Source organism: Tachypleus tridentatus, chromosome 13 (genome assembly GCF_004210375.1).
Source record: "Tachypleus tridentatus isolate NWPU-2018 chromosome 13, ASM421037v1, whole genome shotgun sequence".
NCBI classification, from domain to species: domain Eukaryota; kingdom Metazoa; phylum Arthropoda; class Merostomata; order Xiphosura; family Limulidae; genus Tachypleus; species Tachypleus tridentatus.
In genome coordinates this window covers 265,787,978-265,803,545 of record NC_134837.1, presented here as the reverse complement: position 1 = coordinate 265,803,545, position 15,568 = coordinate 265,787,978, and the positions used below count along the sequence as shown (strand labels likewise).

The 15,568-nt window shown below is 36.3% G+C and overlaps 1 pseudogene across 1 annotated transcript in view; it reads left to right on the top strand.

Annotated features, from left to right (window-relative positions):
• LOC143236549 (ankyrin repeat and fibronectin type-III domain-containing protein 1-like) overlaps positions 1-15,568 on the top strand; it is a 319,259-nt pseudogene that overhangs the window by 10,798 nt on the left and 292,893 nt on the right. The window contains exons 2-3 of the transcript XR_013019582.1: positions 12,917-13,212; positions 13,877-14,566. The product of XR_013019582.1 is annotated as an ankyrin repeat and fibronectin type-III domain-containing protein 1-like (transcript). The remainder of the gene's footprint in view (positions 1-12,916; positions 13,213-13,876; positions 14,567-15,568) is intronic.

Sequence of the window (15,568 nt, the reverse complement as noted above, 5' to 3'; positions counted from 1 at the left end):
CCTTTCCTATTACTTAAGTAAAACATGTATGAGTGTTATTTAAACGCTCCGTTGCACGTGGTGCCGATGTTAATTTTATTGGTGGCTTTAATAATAAGAAGGTGACGCTTTTCTCGGAAAGACAAAAGTACTGCCACTGGTTTAAATAACAGAAACGTATTTAGTATTTGAGGAGAAAGTAGAATTGAAGATTATATAAGTGTAGTCAGGGTTAGCAGTTTTAAACCACATATCAATAATTAAATAAAGTGTGGTCGGGGTTAGCAGTTTTAAACCACATATCAATAATTAAATAAAGTGCAGTCGGGGTTAGCAGTTTAAAACCGCATATCAATAATTAAATAAAGTGCAGTCGGGGTTAGCAGTTTAAAACCACGTGTTGGCCCGGCATGGCCAAGCGTGTTAAGGCGTGCGACTCGTAATCTGAGGGTCGCGGGTTCGCATCCCGGTTGCGCCAAACATGCTCGCCCTTTTAGCCGTGGGAGCGTTATAATGTGACGGTAAATCCCACTATTCGTTGGTAAAAGAGTAGCCCAAGAGTTGGCGGTGGGTGGTGATGACTAGCTGCCTTCCCTCTAGTCTTACACTGCTAAATTAGGGACGGCTAGCACAGATGGCCCTCGAGTAGCTTTGTGCGAAATTCCAAAACAAAGAAACAAGCAAATTAAACCACATGTTAATAATAAATAAGGTTCTGTATTTAAAGAACAGGAATATAGTAAGAATTTCTTAATAATCAGTAATAAACGAAGACAACATCTGTTTCTATAAAGGAAAAATCATCCATTTCTTAAGAGATATATTCGTTATCTAAATTTATCGATCTGTCTGTCTAACTGCTTCTAATTGTGTTTCAAATATCCTCGTCTGTGTGTGTCTGTACACATCTTTGTTGTTAGTATATACGATTCAATGATTGATTTATTGAGAATCTTTGAGCTGACAGGGTTTATTGAATTTCTTAGTTGTAATAAGTTATAAATTTGTAATCCAACAAGCGACTTTACGCTATATTTATATAAACATTACTCGCTGTTTGAAGATTCTGTTCCATATAACCTCTTGCAACAGACAGGAGGAAAGTGACATTAGATGTTGACTTTAACAATGGTTATTAGATCAAACTTGTTGCAGTTTTTCCTTTTCTTCAAACTGTCTGATTTGATCAGAGAAAATATCACAGTTTAACATTTTTATTTGTTGGTAAAGAGTTTGTACATAACTTGACTTGATTACGTTCTCAAAAACACAGTTCTTGTAAACACAGTTAGAAACACGTGTTCATAAAGTTTTACAACTTGTACTGTGTGTTTTCTTTTTGAAATTCACACAAAGCTACTGGAGGGCTATCTGTGCTAACCGTCCATAGTTTAGCAGTGTAAGACCAGAGGGAAGGCAGCTAGTCATCACCACCCACCGCCAACTCCTGGGCTACTCTTTTACCAACGAATAGTGGGATTGGCAGACACACTACAACGCACCCACGGCTGAAAGGGCGAGTATATCTGGTGCGACTATGATTCCAACCCGCGACCCTCAGATTACGAGTCGCACGCCTTAACACGCTTGGCCATGCCGGGCCACAAGTCAGTTGAAGCGTCACCGACATTGTAAGCTTCTTCATTCATCAAAATGGGCTCTCCTTCTGCCACAATGCATCCGGTCTGTGCGAGACAATTGGAATTGCCTGTAACCCGAACGAGTGGCGCCTCTTCATTGATAGCTCATCCAGAAGCCTCAAAGCTGTGCTGCTCCATAACGGGAATAAGTATCCGTCCCTTCTCCTGGCTCGTTTGGTGCACCTCAAAGAGGAATACAACAGCATCAAGACCTTGCTAGAAGCCTTGAAGTATGATGAATATTGCTGAAAGGTTATCGGAGACTTCAAAATGGTGACATTCCTGATGGGTTTCCAAGGAGGCTTTACCAAGTTTCCCTGTTATCTTTGCCTTTGGTACAGCAGGGACACCGTAGCGCACTACAACAGGGAGCACTGGTCACAACTGACCGAGTTCCTGTGGGGAGGCACAATGTCAAGTGTGAGCCACTAGTGGACCTCCAGAATGTGTTGTTCCTACCATTGCACATAAAATTGTGTCTTATGAAACAATTTATCACAAATCTTGATAAGGAGTCTGCAGCCTTCACGTACCTTCGAGACTTCTTCCTTAATCTGTCTGAGGCAGAGTTGGTGTCTTCGTTGAACCACAAATAAAGAAGCTCCTGGAGTGCACAAAATTCCCCAAGAAGCTCAGTAGGAAGGAAAAAAGCTTGGGGCAGCTTTGGCACAGTAATTCGGGGCTACTTGGGCAATCACAAGTCCGAAAATTATATGGAACTGGTTGAGACTCTGGTGAAGAACTACGGCAAAATGGGCTGCAGGATGCCCCTAAAAGTTCATATCTTTGACGCCCATCTTTAAATTCAAGAAAAACATCTGAGCATACTCAGAGGAGCAAGGCGAGCGCTTTTATCAAGATATACTGGACTTTGAACGCCGTTACTAAAATTCACATAATGAAAACATGATGGGAGAATGTATTTTGGGGCTGATACGTGAATGTGATTTATATTACTGTCGCAAATCTCGAAAAACTACTCGCCTCTAAATATTTTTGTTCATTTTTGTTTGACTTTAGTATAAATACATGTAAATATTGATTTATATGTTGTGTTATTCAGACATTATGTAAATGAAAATGTGCTAAATTTGCTCGGTTTTATTTAGAAAATAAGTTAATTTCTAAATTTCATTATCCAGGTCACAAAAGCAAAGTTTGACGGGAATGATGGCCATTTTCTGTACTTTTACAACATAAGCAATTAAGAAATAACACATACTATCCAGGAACAAAATTTGTGTTACATCGTGTTATCCATGATATCTAAGCAGGTTAATTAACGGCTATTTAAAACGAGCTTATAATAAATTCATAGGGTGTTTTCTCAGCTACTATAGTTCTGAGCTATCATTTGTTGAATCTATAATTGCAAACACTACTTTTCATGTAGGTGTTAATTTCGTTTTTAATTCTAGCTGGTTTTTTGTAGAAAGTTCCTATTTACGTCGGCACTACTGCCATCGATTTTCATCTTCTGAAGGGCGACATCTTTAGAAAAATGATATTTTTTACCTCACGCTATCACACCCTCGTTCAACTCATTACAAGTGTCTGTTTCCTGTGTTTCATCAGACCCAGCGTAACGGTGGGGGTGCTGGAATCGCATAGAGAACGGTTTCCATGACGTAACGTGTGAAACATTTCGAACTTTTGCTTTTGAGGTGTAGTTAGAGTTATAGTAATTTTATATGGTACTTTATATTAGAGCGCTCGACTCGTAATTTGAGGTTAGCGGGATCGAATCCCCGTTAACCAGACATGCTCGCCCTTTATGTCGTGGGAGCGTTATAATGTGCAGTATATTCCACTATTCGTTGAAAAAGGAGTAGTCCCCCAAGAGTTGGCGGTGGGTGGTGATGACTAGCTTCCTTCTAGTCTTACACTGATAAATTAGGGACGACTAACGCAGATATCCCTCGTGTAGCTTTGCGCGAAAATTCAAAACAAACAAACAAAACTTATTAAAACTGTAGATGTGAACTTGGAAAAATGAAACAGAAAATTAAAGCTTTAAATGATTGATAAAAACCACAGAAGTGACAGAGGTTTTGTTTCCACGTCCCTTTCAATTTTCTTTTCCATTTGGGATTTAAAATCAGAGGCGTGTAATAAATACATATCGCCTCTCTTTTGTTACAGCCAGAGAAGCGTTGCGTACAATACCAAAGCACTTCAGTTGAGCTGGATTAGAAAAGACAGATGCAGTGACGTGTGGAAAACAAAAGACAGATCTTAAGGGCTGTTTTTGCACGACACTAATTTTGAATCCGAAATGAAAAAGGAAACAAACAAAATGTCTGCTGGTGACGAAATTTCTATCACAAATTCTAACCTGGTTTGTTTCTCACGCTTCGCTCTATCTCGGCCGTACCGCAACTTTAGAAATGTAATATAGCAAGCTGGTTGTTTTTTTCTGACAAAAGACTTTATTTTGTAATCTTCAGAGATTGAAAAAGTTCCGCCAATGAATCTTGTCTATCGTTCGATTTGTTCTCCAAGGAACAACATGTCTTTGTTTGGTTAATTAGTTTTGTTGCTGAGATAACCACGAAAGGAACACTTTCTGTGGGCTAATCATAGAATGACCTTCTACTGGTGTCTTGCTACAGTGACAACTTTTCAAACCATGTCGTTTTAAAGGGATTTAAGCAAGTATTGCCATGTTAAGAGTAAAAGGACGAAATATATAAAAAACTACAGATACTGTATTAAAGGGTGTAATTTTGAAGAACAATTCTTTCCAGTTTCAGGTGTAGTAGTTTATTAATAATTAACTTACAGAGATTACGACCAACATGAGTCAAATAGTTCATACAAATAACTTAATAAACTCTCCTTACTGTGAGAATGAAGCCATACGATTAAAACTTTTTGTTTTGAATATCGCGCAAAGCTATATGAGGGCTATCCGTCCCTAATTCAGTAGTGTAAAACTAGAGCGAAGACAGCTAGTGATCACCGCCAACTCTTGGGCTACTCTTTTACCAACAAATAGTGGGATTGATGGTAACATTATAACGCCCTCACGGCTGAAAGGGCGAGCATGTTTGGTATGATGGAGATTCGATACCACGACCTTCGGATTACGAGTCGAGTGCCTTGACCACCTGGCCATGCCGGGCCCGATTAAAACTTAAAATGATTAGAATAAATTCGTATGTTTCCTCTTATCAATATTTTCAGTGGTAATTTCAATGTTTCACGAGATACGGCTCGTGTGGAAACTTTATGCCAAATCTTTAACCGACAACCAAGCACCTAATTACGTGAAACATATTTGATAATAAGAATGATACATATAAAAATAAAACCTTTAGTGTTACGTATCTAAATGTTCTTGTATTACCGGTTTTGTAATAATGCTACGAAACCGGAAAAATAAAGAAAACTGTGGTGGAAAATATTAAAGTTTTGTTACACATCCGTTTTACAGTCAAACTACCTAACACAACGCAACACAACACAACACGTAAAATGTGTAACAAATATTACATTCATAAGTACTGGGGTCTGATGGAATTAGTGTAAGTTACAGAGTAAAAGGATATTAGGGGTCGAAGGGAAGAAAGGAATTCTTACATAGTGCAATATACATAACACATTTTGTTTGGTTGGCTTGATGTCGCATTTAGTCTTTAGTTGGTTTGTGGTCAATGATTACTTCCTGTCATACTTTAAGCTGCAGTTTTCCTCCATTGTTTCAGTATTTTATAATCTAGAAGTGTATTGTGTGTTAAATTTGAGTTGTTTCATTGTTTTAAACAGCTGGATCATTGAAAGTTAAATTTGTCTTGTATAAAAGTCTGCTGGAATGATAAAAGAGCTTAGGTTATAACCAAAATCACTATCTCTGAAGGGATAAAAAGGCTTACTTTCATAACCAAAATCCGTTACTACGAAAGCTAAAAGGGCTTAGTTTCATTACTAAAACTTGTAAATGTGAGTGCTGAAAAGATTTACCTTTATTATTAAAATAGGACTTGAGAATGAAACGCGTTAGTTTATATAAATATTTTTAATTCACTGTCTGGACGAAACGTTGTACTTGTTATAAAATCAAATCTTGCATACTATGAAACGTGTAAATTGTAATAAAATATTTTTGTTACTTAGCTTGTGACTTCTTTCCGTTGACTGAAAACCAGTGTATTCTTTTAAGGTGTGTAATAAAAGTTAATGTGTATTGAGTAATTGGCTCCCTGAAGACACCGGTTGTATAGTGTACAAAGCGTTGAGTATTGTACATGTTACAGTCGTTTAATGTTCGTCTATTATTGGCAGGAAATTCCTGATTCATCGTGTACTTAGGTTTTTTAAAGGAACACCTTTTTTGTTGGTAGGAAGCTAACTTTAAGGGGTAATAATAACATCGTTTACCCAAGAATCATAGTTTGTTTTTAATTAATGTTATTACGACTTACTGATAAGATCGTATATTGCTCAGAAACTCGTAAAGCTGATTTTTGTTTAAACTTACGTTAGTGATAAAGTAATTGTAGAATTATCTTGACTGAAACAAGAAGAATGAATGATTAGGTAACTTTCTTGTTTGGTATCTTAACGATGGTTTTTTACCTTTTTGGGGGTTTGTTGGATAAAGTGCCAATCATTTCTTAAAGTCAACATTTTTCATTGGTAATTTTTAGCGTGTATATTTGTATTATGACTGCTGAGTACGTTGACTATCACTCCTCAGAGTCTGAGGACTCGATAAGCCCTCTGGTGGGACAGCGGTAAGTATTCGGATTTACACTGTTAAATATAGGAGTTCTGTGCCCCTTAATGGACACATTAAGGACACAATACCCCGATGTGGTTTTTTTATGAGAAAAAGAACACTATATCAAATAAGCGCGATTGTACTTAATATATAGGGATGGGTAAGCGCGATAGTACTTAACATGTAGGGATGGGTAAGCGCGATAGTACTTAACATGTAGGGATGGGTTAGCGTGATAGTGCTTAATATATAGCGATGGGTCAGGAAATAAATGGCCGCCACGTATTATTTAATACTCATTGTAGTTTCAAATTTCTGTTATAACAATCTAAGAAACTTTTATAAACATCTAAATCAGGTTTTCAATAGCTAAAGGTTAAAATGTGACGTCAAACCAACCAAAGACTAAATGTGACGTCAAACCAACCATCACCATTGGTTCTTCAGTAAAACAGCGGTAAATCTACGGCCACCGCTAATATCCGGGGTTCGCTTCTCCGTGGTGGATACAGCAAACTGCCTAATATGGTTTTGTTGAAACAAACATACTTGTAGTTGTTACCATGGTGCTTATGCTTTCAATTAAAGCTCCCCTTCCTTAGCAACCGTCACACCAAACAGGCTTGCCCTTTAAGCCGTTAGGGCGTTATAACGTGACGATCAATCTTATTATTCATTGTTAAAAGCGTATTCCAAGAATTGGCGGTGGATGGTGATGAATAGCTGCCTTCCTTCTAGTCTTATACTGCTAAATCAGAGACGGCTAACTCTGATAGCCCTTGTAGTTTTGTGCGAAATTCAAAAACAAACAGGCAGTTAACGCTGTTAACTACTGCTTGGATTCTCGTGTATTTGACCAAATGCTTTTGGTAATTTTTTTTTCAATATGATGCTCTAGGTGGGCGACGAACGGAATAAAAACAAGCCAGTCGGTTGAGAGTTAATATTTTGCGACTCGCAAGTGTGCCTAGACGTGTGACGTGTGGAATAAATTAAATGCTTTTTTAAAATTATTGTCTGTAAATGGTATATCATAGCTTAAATATAGACAAATTCGTAAGCGGATTTATCACGTAGTTAGTTAGCCATGAATTAGGTTCTTATGTGATTATAAGTCAATAGTGAAACTACCAATAACCAGATTTAATTAATTGCGTGTCCTGTTTAATAGCGAAAATACTTAAACTCAACCACTTGTTTGCTCTCAATTGGAATCAATCACAACGTTAGAAGTATTTTGTGAATCCACAAACTTTCTTCTGGTATTTTTCATTGACTGCACTTTCCAAAGATTCTGAAATTGTTGGTCGTAGGCCTAACGTCACAGTGGTGTAAGTAGTGCCGACCAAAGATGCTGAATTTGTTGGTCGTAGGCCTAACGTCACAGTGGTGTAAGTAGTGCCGAGAAATGACAGACTGATTAAGTATTTGCGCATGCTCCTTACTTTTTGAATTCAAACAACGAATCGCAGAACCAACATTAGCTCCGGTTACAAATGGTGCACGAGTGATGTGTTTTAATGTCTTTAATACCAAGTAAATTCGTGAAGGTCGAGAAAAGTTGAGAAATGCTCAGAACTAAAGAATGTTTTATGGATACACAAAAGACGTCCAGGATTAAACGTGAGTCTTTACTTCTGAAACACGGTTATACAAGAATCAACACAAACATTTTTTATAAGCATCTAAATGTATCAGAACTAACATACTGCCTTTCTTTATTAACACATATCTATTTATCAGAACTAACAATCTGCGTTCCTTTAACATAAATACAGTGGAGCCCCTCACTAACGACTTCAAAAATGCCTCGACAAAAAGGTCGTTAATGAGGGGGAGTCGTTAGTGAGGGGTGGTTACCCAATTCGTTACCAAGATTTAAATTATGTACGTTTTTATAATAGGCAATCGGTCTCTGTTCATTTTAAGGGTATGGAGTATTTAAAAACGAAATAAATATTGCGGTAATATGTAATACAAACTATATTTTCACTAGTTCTCAGTACTTTACCTTGATTTTATGAGGCTATTAAATGTTTAAACACAAGTCTATTCACCATTCTGTACACAAAAAATGTTCAAATGCAGGTTTAAAATACGATCCTAAAATACATTTCTTAAAAAAATCACTGTAAAATGTTACACGCAAAAGTGTTCAAATACTGACTGGATATACGATCGTAAACTAAAGAAATCACTAATGTTCATGCAGACTTAAAATACGATCATAAAAGACATTTTCTTAAATCACTAATGCTCATGCAGACTTAAAATGCGATGATAAAATACATTTTTATAAAGAAATCACTGCAGAAGAAATGCTACACACACACAAAAATGATCAAATACAGACTTAAAATACGATAAGAAACTACATTTTCTTAAAGAAATCACTAATTTTTGTTTGTTTTTTCTTCGAAAATTGTACAGTTTCAATGTCTTTGCTCACTGCTACCATGCAATCTACAATGTCCATTTTGCCGTGTTTGAGACCAAACTGTAAACGTTTTTCTGCATATGACATTGCAGTGGCACAGTCAATTGTCTCGAAAGACTCTACAGTTCTGTCGTCACATTCTTCACCATCAATACTCTCGATTTCTTCAGGACACGCGATAATATTGTCAGAAACTGAATCATCACAAACTGGAGTTTCGTTGTCGAAGTTGACATATTCGCCAAGAGTTACACCATTCAAGACAGGCCTGAAGTCGGGGTCAGATTGGTTTTCTGAAACATTGTCTTCGCTTTCGTTTGACACTTCGCCTAAACAGAAGTTAAAGCCGCATTTCAAGAAACACTTTTGAATTGTGGAAGTCTTAACTCGAAGCCAAGCGACGCGTAACCACACAATTGCGTTCAGAAGAGTGATTTTTTTGCACAACTCGGGACCTGTAGCCGTCTGGTCGTTATCCATGTGAAACAAAAGTTGTCTCAAGAATGTTTTGCGATACAGCAGTTTGACGGTCTGTATAACTCCGGCGTCACTCCATAAATGAGAAGGCAGACCGCTATGTAACTTCTCAGAATATGCCACATAATAATGTCACTTAGCCGTTAGTGAGAGGTAAAATAATCAAAATTGTTCAATTTGGTAGGTCGTTAGTTTCGTTTGAGGGGAAGTCGTCCACGAGGGGTCAATTTAATGCAAACAGGGTACCGTCAAAAATTTTCCGGTCGTATGACAGGGGAAGTCGTTAGTAAGGGGGTCGTTAGTGAGGGGCTCCACTGTACATAAAAACTAACATTGTCTGTCTTCAACATATATGTATATCACAACTAACACAATACCTTTCTTTATAAATACGAATCTATCAGATCTAATTATTTGCCTTACTTTAACACAAATATACCAGAAGTAACACATTTTTTTTCTTTTAGACACATGTGTTATACTTAATTTCCCTCTGTGAACATTTGTGTTTATAAAAGAAAACAAACAAACTGTTTATTTTGGTACGCTTATATTAGAAGTAACTGATAAGTAACCTTCTGATGTGGAGTTATAGATGTAAATTAAGGCCTTACGTTCACCTCATGTAAACACTAATATATGCAGTTAACATGAAATTTATATGTGGCTTGAATGGGTAAGGAAGAACATAAAAATCTAACACTAAAATAAAGTTTTTGTCGTTCAGGAAGGACCTGATGAAAACAAAGTGGATTTATCGTTATTGGAAACTGTGGATCATTATAACACCACACATCTTATAACTCAATACTGTATGATATATAAAATTAAAAATGCTTCTTTTTTTTAACTACTAAAGACACTTTGTTCTACAACATTCTATAATTTATAAATAAATAATAGATGAAAAACACAAAGGTTTTAGGGCTGTTCGTCATAGAATTATAGTGTTTGTTTTAATACAATATCTTAAGCCATCCAAGCAGTGTACTGTTCCTAGTGATAGGGCAAATACGATTTTAGGTTGTTTCTACAGAAATATCGAATACAAGCATAAAGAGGTTATAATTTCATTGTATATGTAACTAGTTAAGCAACATTTGGAATATTGTTTTCAGTTTTGGGCTCCTAAACTTAGGAAAGACATTAAATTGTTCGAAAGGGTTCAGAGAAGGGTCACTACAATGGTAATAGAGGGGTTATCATATGAGGAGAGATTAAAATCTTTAAAATTGTTTTCTCTTAAAAAAAAAGAAATTGTTAGAGGGATCTGATTGAGATGTTTAAGATTGTAAATGGAATTCATAATGTTGATGTATCCATATGTTTCATACTTAACAGTGACAATTATAGAACTAGGACACACAAATGTAAATTTAGAAGCCGTCTTCAACTAAGACAATGTTATTTTTAAACAGGGCTTATGGAACGGGCTGCGTTCAGATGTTGTGGAGGAAGTAAACTTGAATGAGTTGAAAATAAAGTTTAATATATATAAACGATAAGGGCTAGCTTTAAATTGTTTTAAACTTGTATATTTAATAGTTTGGCACAGAGGATGGGACAGCTGAGATGGTCAAATATATCCGTTGTTATCCCTAAACATTATGAATATACATGTTTTGATTTATTTGGTTGGAAAAATTCTGTTTTGTTTTTGAATGAGTGCTTTAGAATGATGTCACAATTAAATTCTATAATGTTACGACCACTAACCTGTGACTTTCGGAACATAAATTAGTAATGACGATAGAATTGCAGCGCTGTTTTGTAGCGCAAAATATTAAATAAAATTTATAATATGTCCGTCTGATTACATAAAACATTTCGGGACAAGAGCCTCAAAGCGTGCAGATGACTATGACAGAAACATCTATTAATCCATAGTTACTTTGATCATATATTTCGAACAAATATTTAAGAGTTTTCTTAAAGACCTGTAAACTAAAGCAAGAGTTCTTAGGGCTGGTATGTTCATGTTTGTTCACGGACTGCTGTTCGTACGTCACAATTTCCTTTTCACTGTCACTTGTTGTGTGTTTCCTAACTACGAGTACACCGTGCACTGGAACTGTCGCCAACATGTGCTGTTTAACTACATAACAGTATCCATACTTGGAGAAAACGAATCTATCACAGTAAGGACACCATGGGATTTTCTGTTCAAGAAATTGTTAAGTGATTCATTATGGTCTACAGTTATCTGCTTGTGACAACAAAGGTTTTTCAAAACTCGTATCTGATTCAAGGACGATGTTGCAGGACAGGTTTAGTTCCTATCAGTTACTTGTTTTTATTTCTAAATGAAACTTGTATATTACCAGTGAATGAATAATCATGCACGTGACAGAGCTATCGCTCAAAATCAGAAGGTTTGATAATTTTAATCAGGAGATTTGACTTCGGATCAAGAGGTTTTGTATCGTCGTGGTTTCAGCACAACATGCAATAATCTAGAGTTGTTTGTGTGTGCTTTGCTGTTATTTTACCAAATCCTGGTCGTATATCGTTTAAATAATCTCTTTCCTCTTGCTTTTAAATTAACAAAGAAATTGAGTCTATGAAATTTATTGTCATATACCACATGTCAACATACATATCACAATATCGCATATCGTGTCAACATGCATATCACAATATCATCTATCTCGTAAGCACTGATCACTAGTTCCACGTTTAGCACTAATCCATCAAGATGTATTTGTACACTGGTCCTTATAGGTGGTACAAGCACTCTTGGCAGCCCTCACAACGTTAGTTTCTGGGTTGTACCTTAAACAATCGTGAGGGTTCTTAAACTTCACACTGAGGAGACTGTGATTGGTCTTTTCATTTAGGTTGTAGGTACAGCTGTTGGCAAGATGGCGCACACAGCTGACATCGAACACGTTGGCCTTCATCTCTTAGATTTTTGTTAGAAGACTGCTGTTTTTCTCCACCATGACGGTACAACTGTCCGATGACACAGTTGGTCAGTGGGATATCTCTGTTACTGTAATATTAAAAAAAATAAAGACCTGATGTTAAGATGCTTAATGTCTACATTATAATAATTGTAACTGTGTAATACAATAATGAAAATTGTTAAAAACTACCGTGGTAAACTGACACGGTCAAAATAATATTGGTTAATTTACTAATGAAATTATTAAAACTAGCTTAATGTACTTACATGAACATTTTGAAATTAGTAAAACTAACTAGCTTGATGTACTTGCATGGACATTTTGAAACTATTAAAATTAGCTTGATGTACTTGCATGGACATTTTGAAACCATTAAAATTAACTAGCTTGATGTACTTGCATGGACATTTTGAAACTATTAAAACTAACTAGCTTGATGTACTTGCATGGACATTTTGAAACCATTAAAACTAACTAGCTTGATGTACTTGCATGGACATTTTATTCACGCATGTGAAGATACTCTCGATGTTACCAGTGTTACATGTAGGTATCCCGACGAAGTGGGTGCAGATCTTTTGCAACGCCTGGTTGTACACATGCACAACGATGTTTAACTTCTTGTTGTTGCCTTTATCGTTGCTATTATCGGTCACATTGGAAAACTTTTTACTGCAGTACATGTTGGCAACCATCTTGTCTCGCGTGGTGCTAAGTCTGTAAAATGATGTGGGTCGTTTTGGTCCTTTTGCAGGAGAACTTCTGTGCAATGGAAGTGTGGAAACATCAGTTTCACAAGTTGTATGAAGTTGTTGGCAAACAGAGTTTTGGCTGGGGCTGCTTGGTCCATATTACTATTGTTGCTGGCAAACATAGAGGCCACTGATGGAATTTATGACACAGCATCATGCTTCTGTTGGTGGGATGGGGTCTAGGTGTGTCTCGTAAGGTCATTCCTGCCATCATAACAAAACTTGAAGTCCGGTTTACAGGAACTTCAATGGGCATAGGCTGTCCTCTTCTTACTTGATGTGTACCACCTAAGATAAAGTAAGTTTTATTTAAAGTCGGTATGTATTGGGTTGAGGAATAATTCGTGAGCGTTTTTTCAAGTTAAAAAAATATTCATAAATGAAACGCTTTCGCAAAATATTGCACGTCATTTGGTAGATAATTTTTTGCTCTAATAGATGGTGTGTTTGATTTTCATGTCTTTAATCTTTGCTTTCATTTTCAGCTCATTAAATGGAATGTCGAGTGGACAAAATCGAGCATTTTCGACACCATCTGCTTTTCGCATTTAATTTCTTGCAATTTCGTTTAAAACAATGCATACTATATACCTAGGTATTACATGAAATAAAGTATCATAATAAATGTTTTGGGTGTAATGTGTTCATGCATTGAAGTATTGTATAGTCTTGCATGTAATGCTTGAATGAACTTATTTAAAAACGCTCACGAATTATTCCTCAACCTAATAAGAAACCAACTTTATTGTATAATATTATATTATATAGGTTATTATAATTATTATAATTAGTATATACATTATTGTAATTATTATGTACATTATTACAATTAAGAAACTAAGGATAAAAATGAAACCAGTACTTAAAGTTAGTGTCGTTATTATAGTTCGTTGTGTTTGTTAATACTGTTTCTCTGGGTTTCAAAGTGTCATCAATTTCACTTATAAATACTTACTCGGCAGATGTCGTGAAGAGCGCCGGACAGCAGGATGCCAGTACGTAGAAAGGGTTGTATGAGCTTACTGCGCAAATGCGACGTCCTGCGTTAGCGTGGCCTTCGGCTCACGGGATTTGATGGAGTGTTTGAACCAGAGATGTGGATGGCTACTCAAACAACAGCAGTGAGCAAGGATTTCGGCCGTTTCTCTTTCAATTTTTAATCTTTTAGAAGCGCATTTTCTTTTTATATTATAAAAATAAATGCTCAAATAAACTCATTTCTTTCGTGGTTTTCGCCGCTTTGTGTCGCCGGCTTATCACAAAAAACCTAACGCAGATAAGACATTAAATGATTAAAATATTGGGCGAAATATCACCAAAGATTAGGATTTTATCTTCAACTTGCCGAAAGTTTGGATCTTTGCTCAGCTTTGTTATATTCGTATGTGACGCGAGACCCTGAGGAACATATTATTCCCCCCGTAGTGTTTAATGTCTCCTACATACTACAATGTGTAAAGGAACAGTGTGAACAATGGGGTAACTTATATAGTGAATACATAGAGATTGTAGTGACGCACGATGTGGCCATCAGACTGGAAACCAGGGTCCTCGACATCGGCTTCTTCTAAACCTTTGGGAACTCTGACCCTGGACAAAGCTGTATTTCTGTTAATCCGGATTAAGCGGGCATTCCACAAAAAGAAGAAAAGGTATGGTCTAAAGAACAAACTGAGTCATAACAAAAACAGCTTGGTTCTAATGGATACCTTTACAAATAGTTCAGTGTACTTAACAAAGTAATATAGTTATTTTTTGTGAACCATTTCTAATATATATATTCAGTGTTAGCATATATTTATATATATTCAGTGTTAACAAAATTGTTCTCAATATTGAAAGGAACACATGAAGTGAATGTGATGTGAACGTACAAAATTACGTAATAGTTATTTTACGTTGCTTATTACGTTAAAAAAATAATATGTAATCGAGCTAAAAGGGAGATATTACTGTGCCTACTTGTCAATCGTTTTTTATCGTTAAATGGGGTGGCATTTAAAAAGTTGTTGTTGTTGTAAAACTGGACAGGTTATAGGTGATAACACCACTGGCATTAATCCAGTCTTCTACAGTCGGTGTGAACTTGCCGACTTGAAATTAATTAATTAATGTTAGAACATTGGGGACAAGATGGATAAAGAATACATGTTTACCAATCCTGTATTTGTTGGTATTGTTCTCTATATTATCTTTTTATGTATTGTTAACTCTACTGTGTTTGTTGTATACATGTGTGTGTCAGTCTGTTTACCATATGCATACGCGTAACTCTCTTTAACATTATGTGTGTGTGTCAGTCTGTTTACCTTATGCATACGCGTAACTCTCTTTAACATTATGTGTGTGTGTGTCAGTCTGTTTACCTTATGCATACGCGTAACTCTGTTTGACATTATGTGTGTTTGTGTGTCAGTCTGTTTACTACATTTATATATGTATGTCAGTCTGTTTATTAGATTCCGTTTATGTTATTGTATCAGTTTCGAACTTTTACAGACCAGACAATATGTGTGTAGGACAAGGACTTTAGACTGTCCTCTTGTGTGTAGGACAAGGACGTTAGACTGTCCTCTTGTGTGTACGACAAGGACGTTGGACTGTCCTCTGTTATTTAGTTGGGTTTCAGCTTCTGACATCTAGAAATGCTTAAC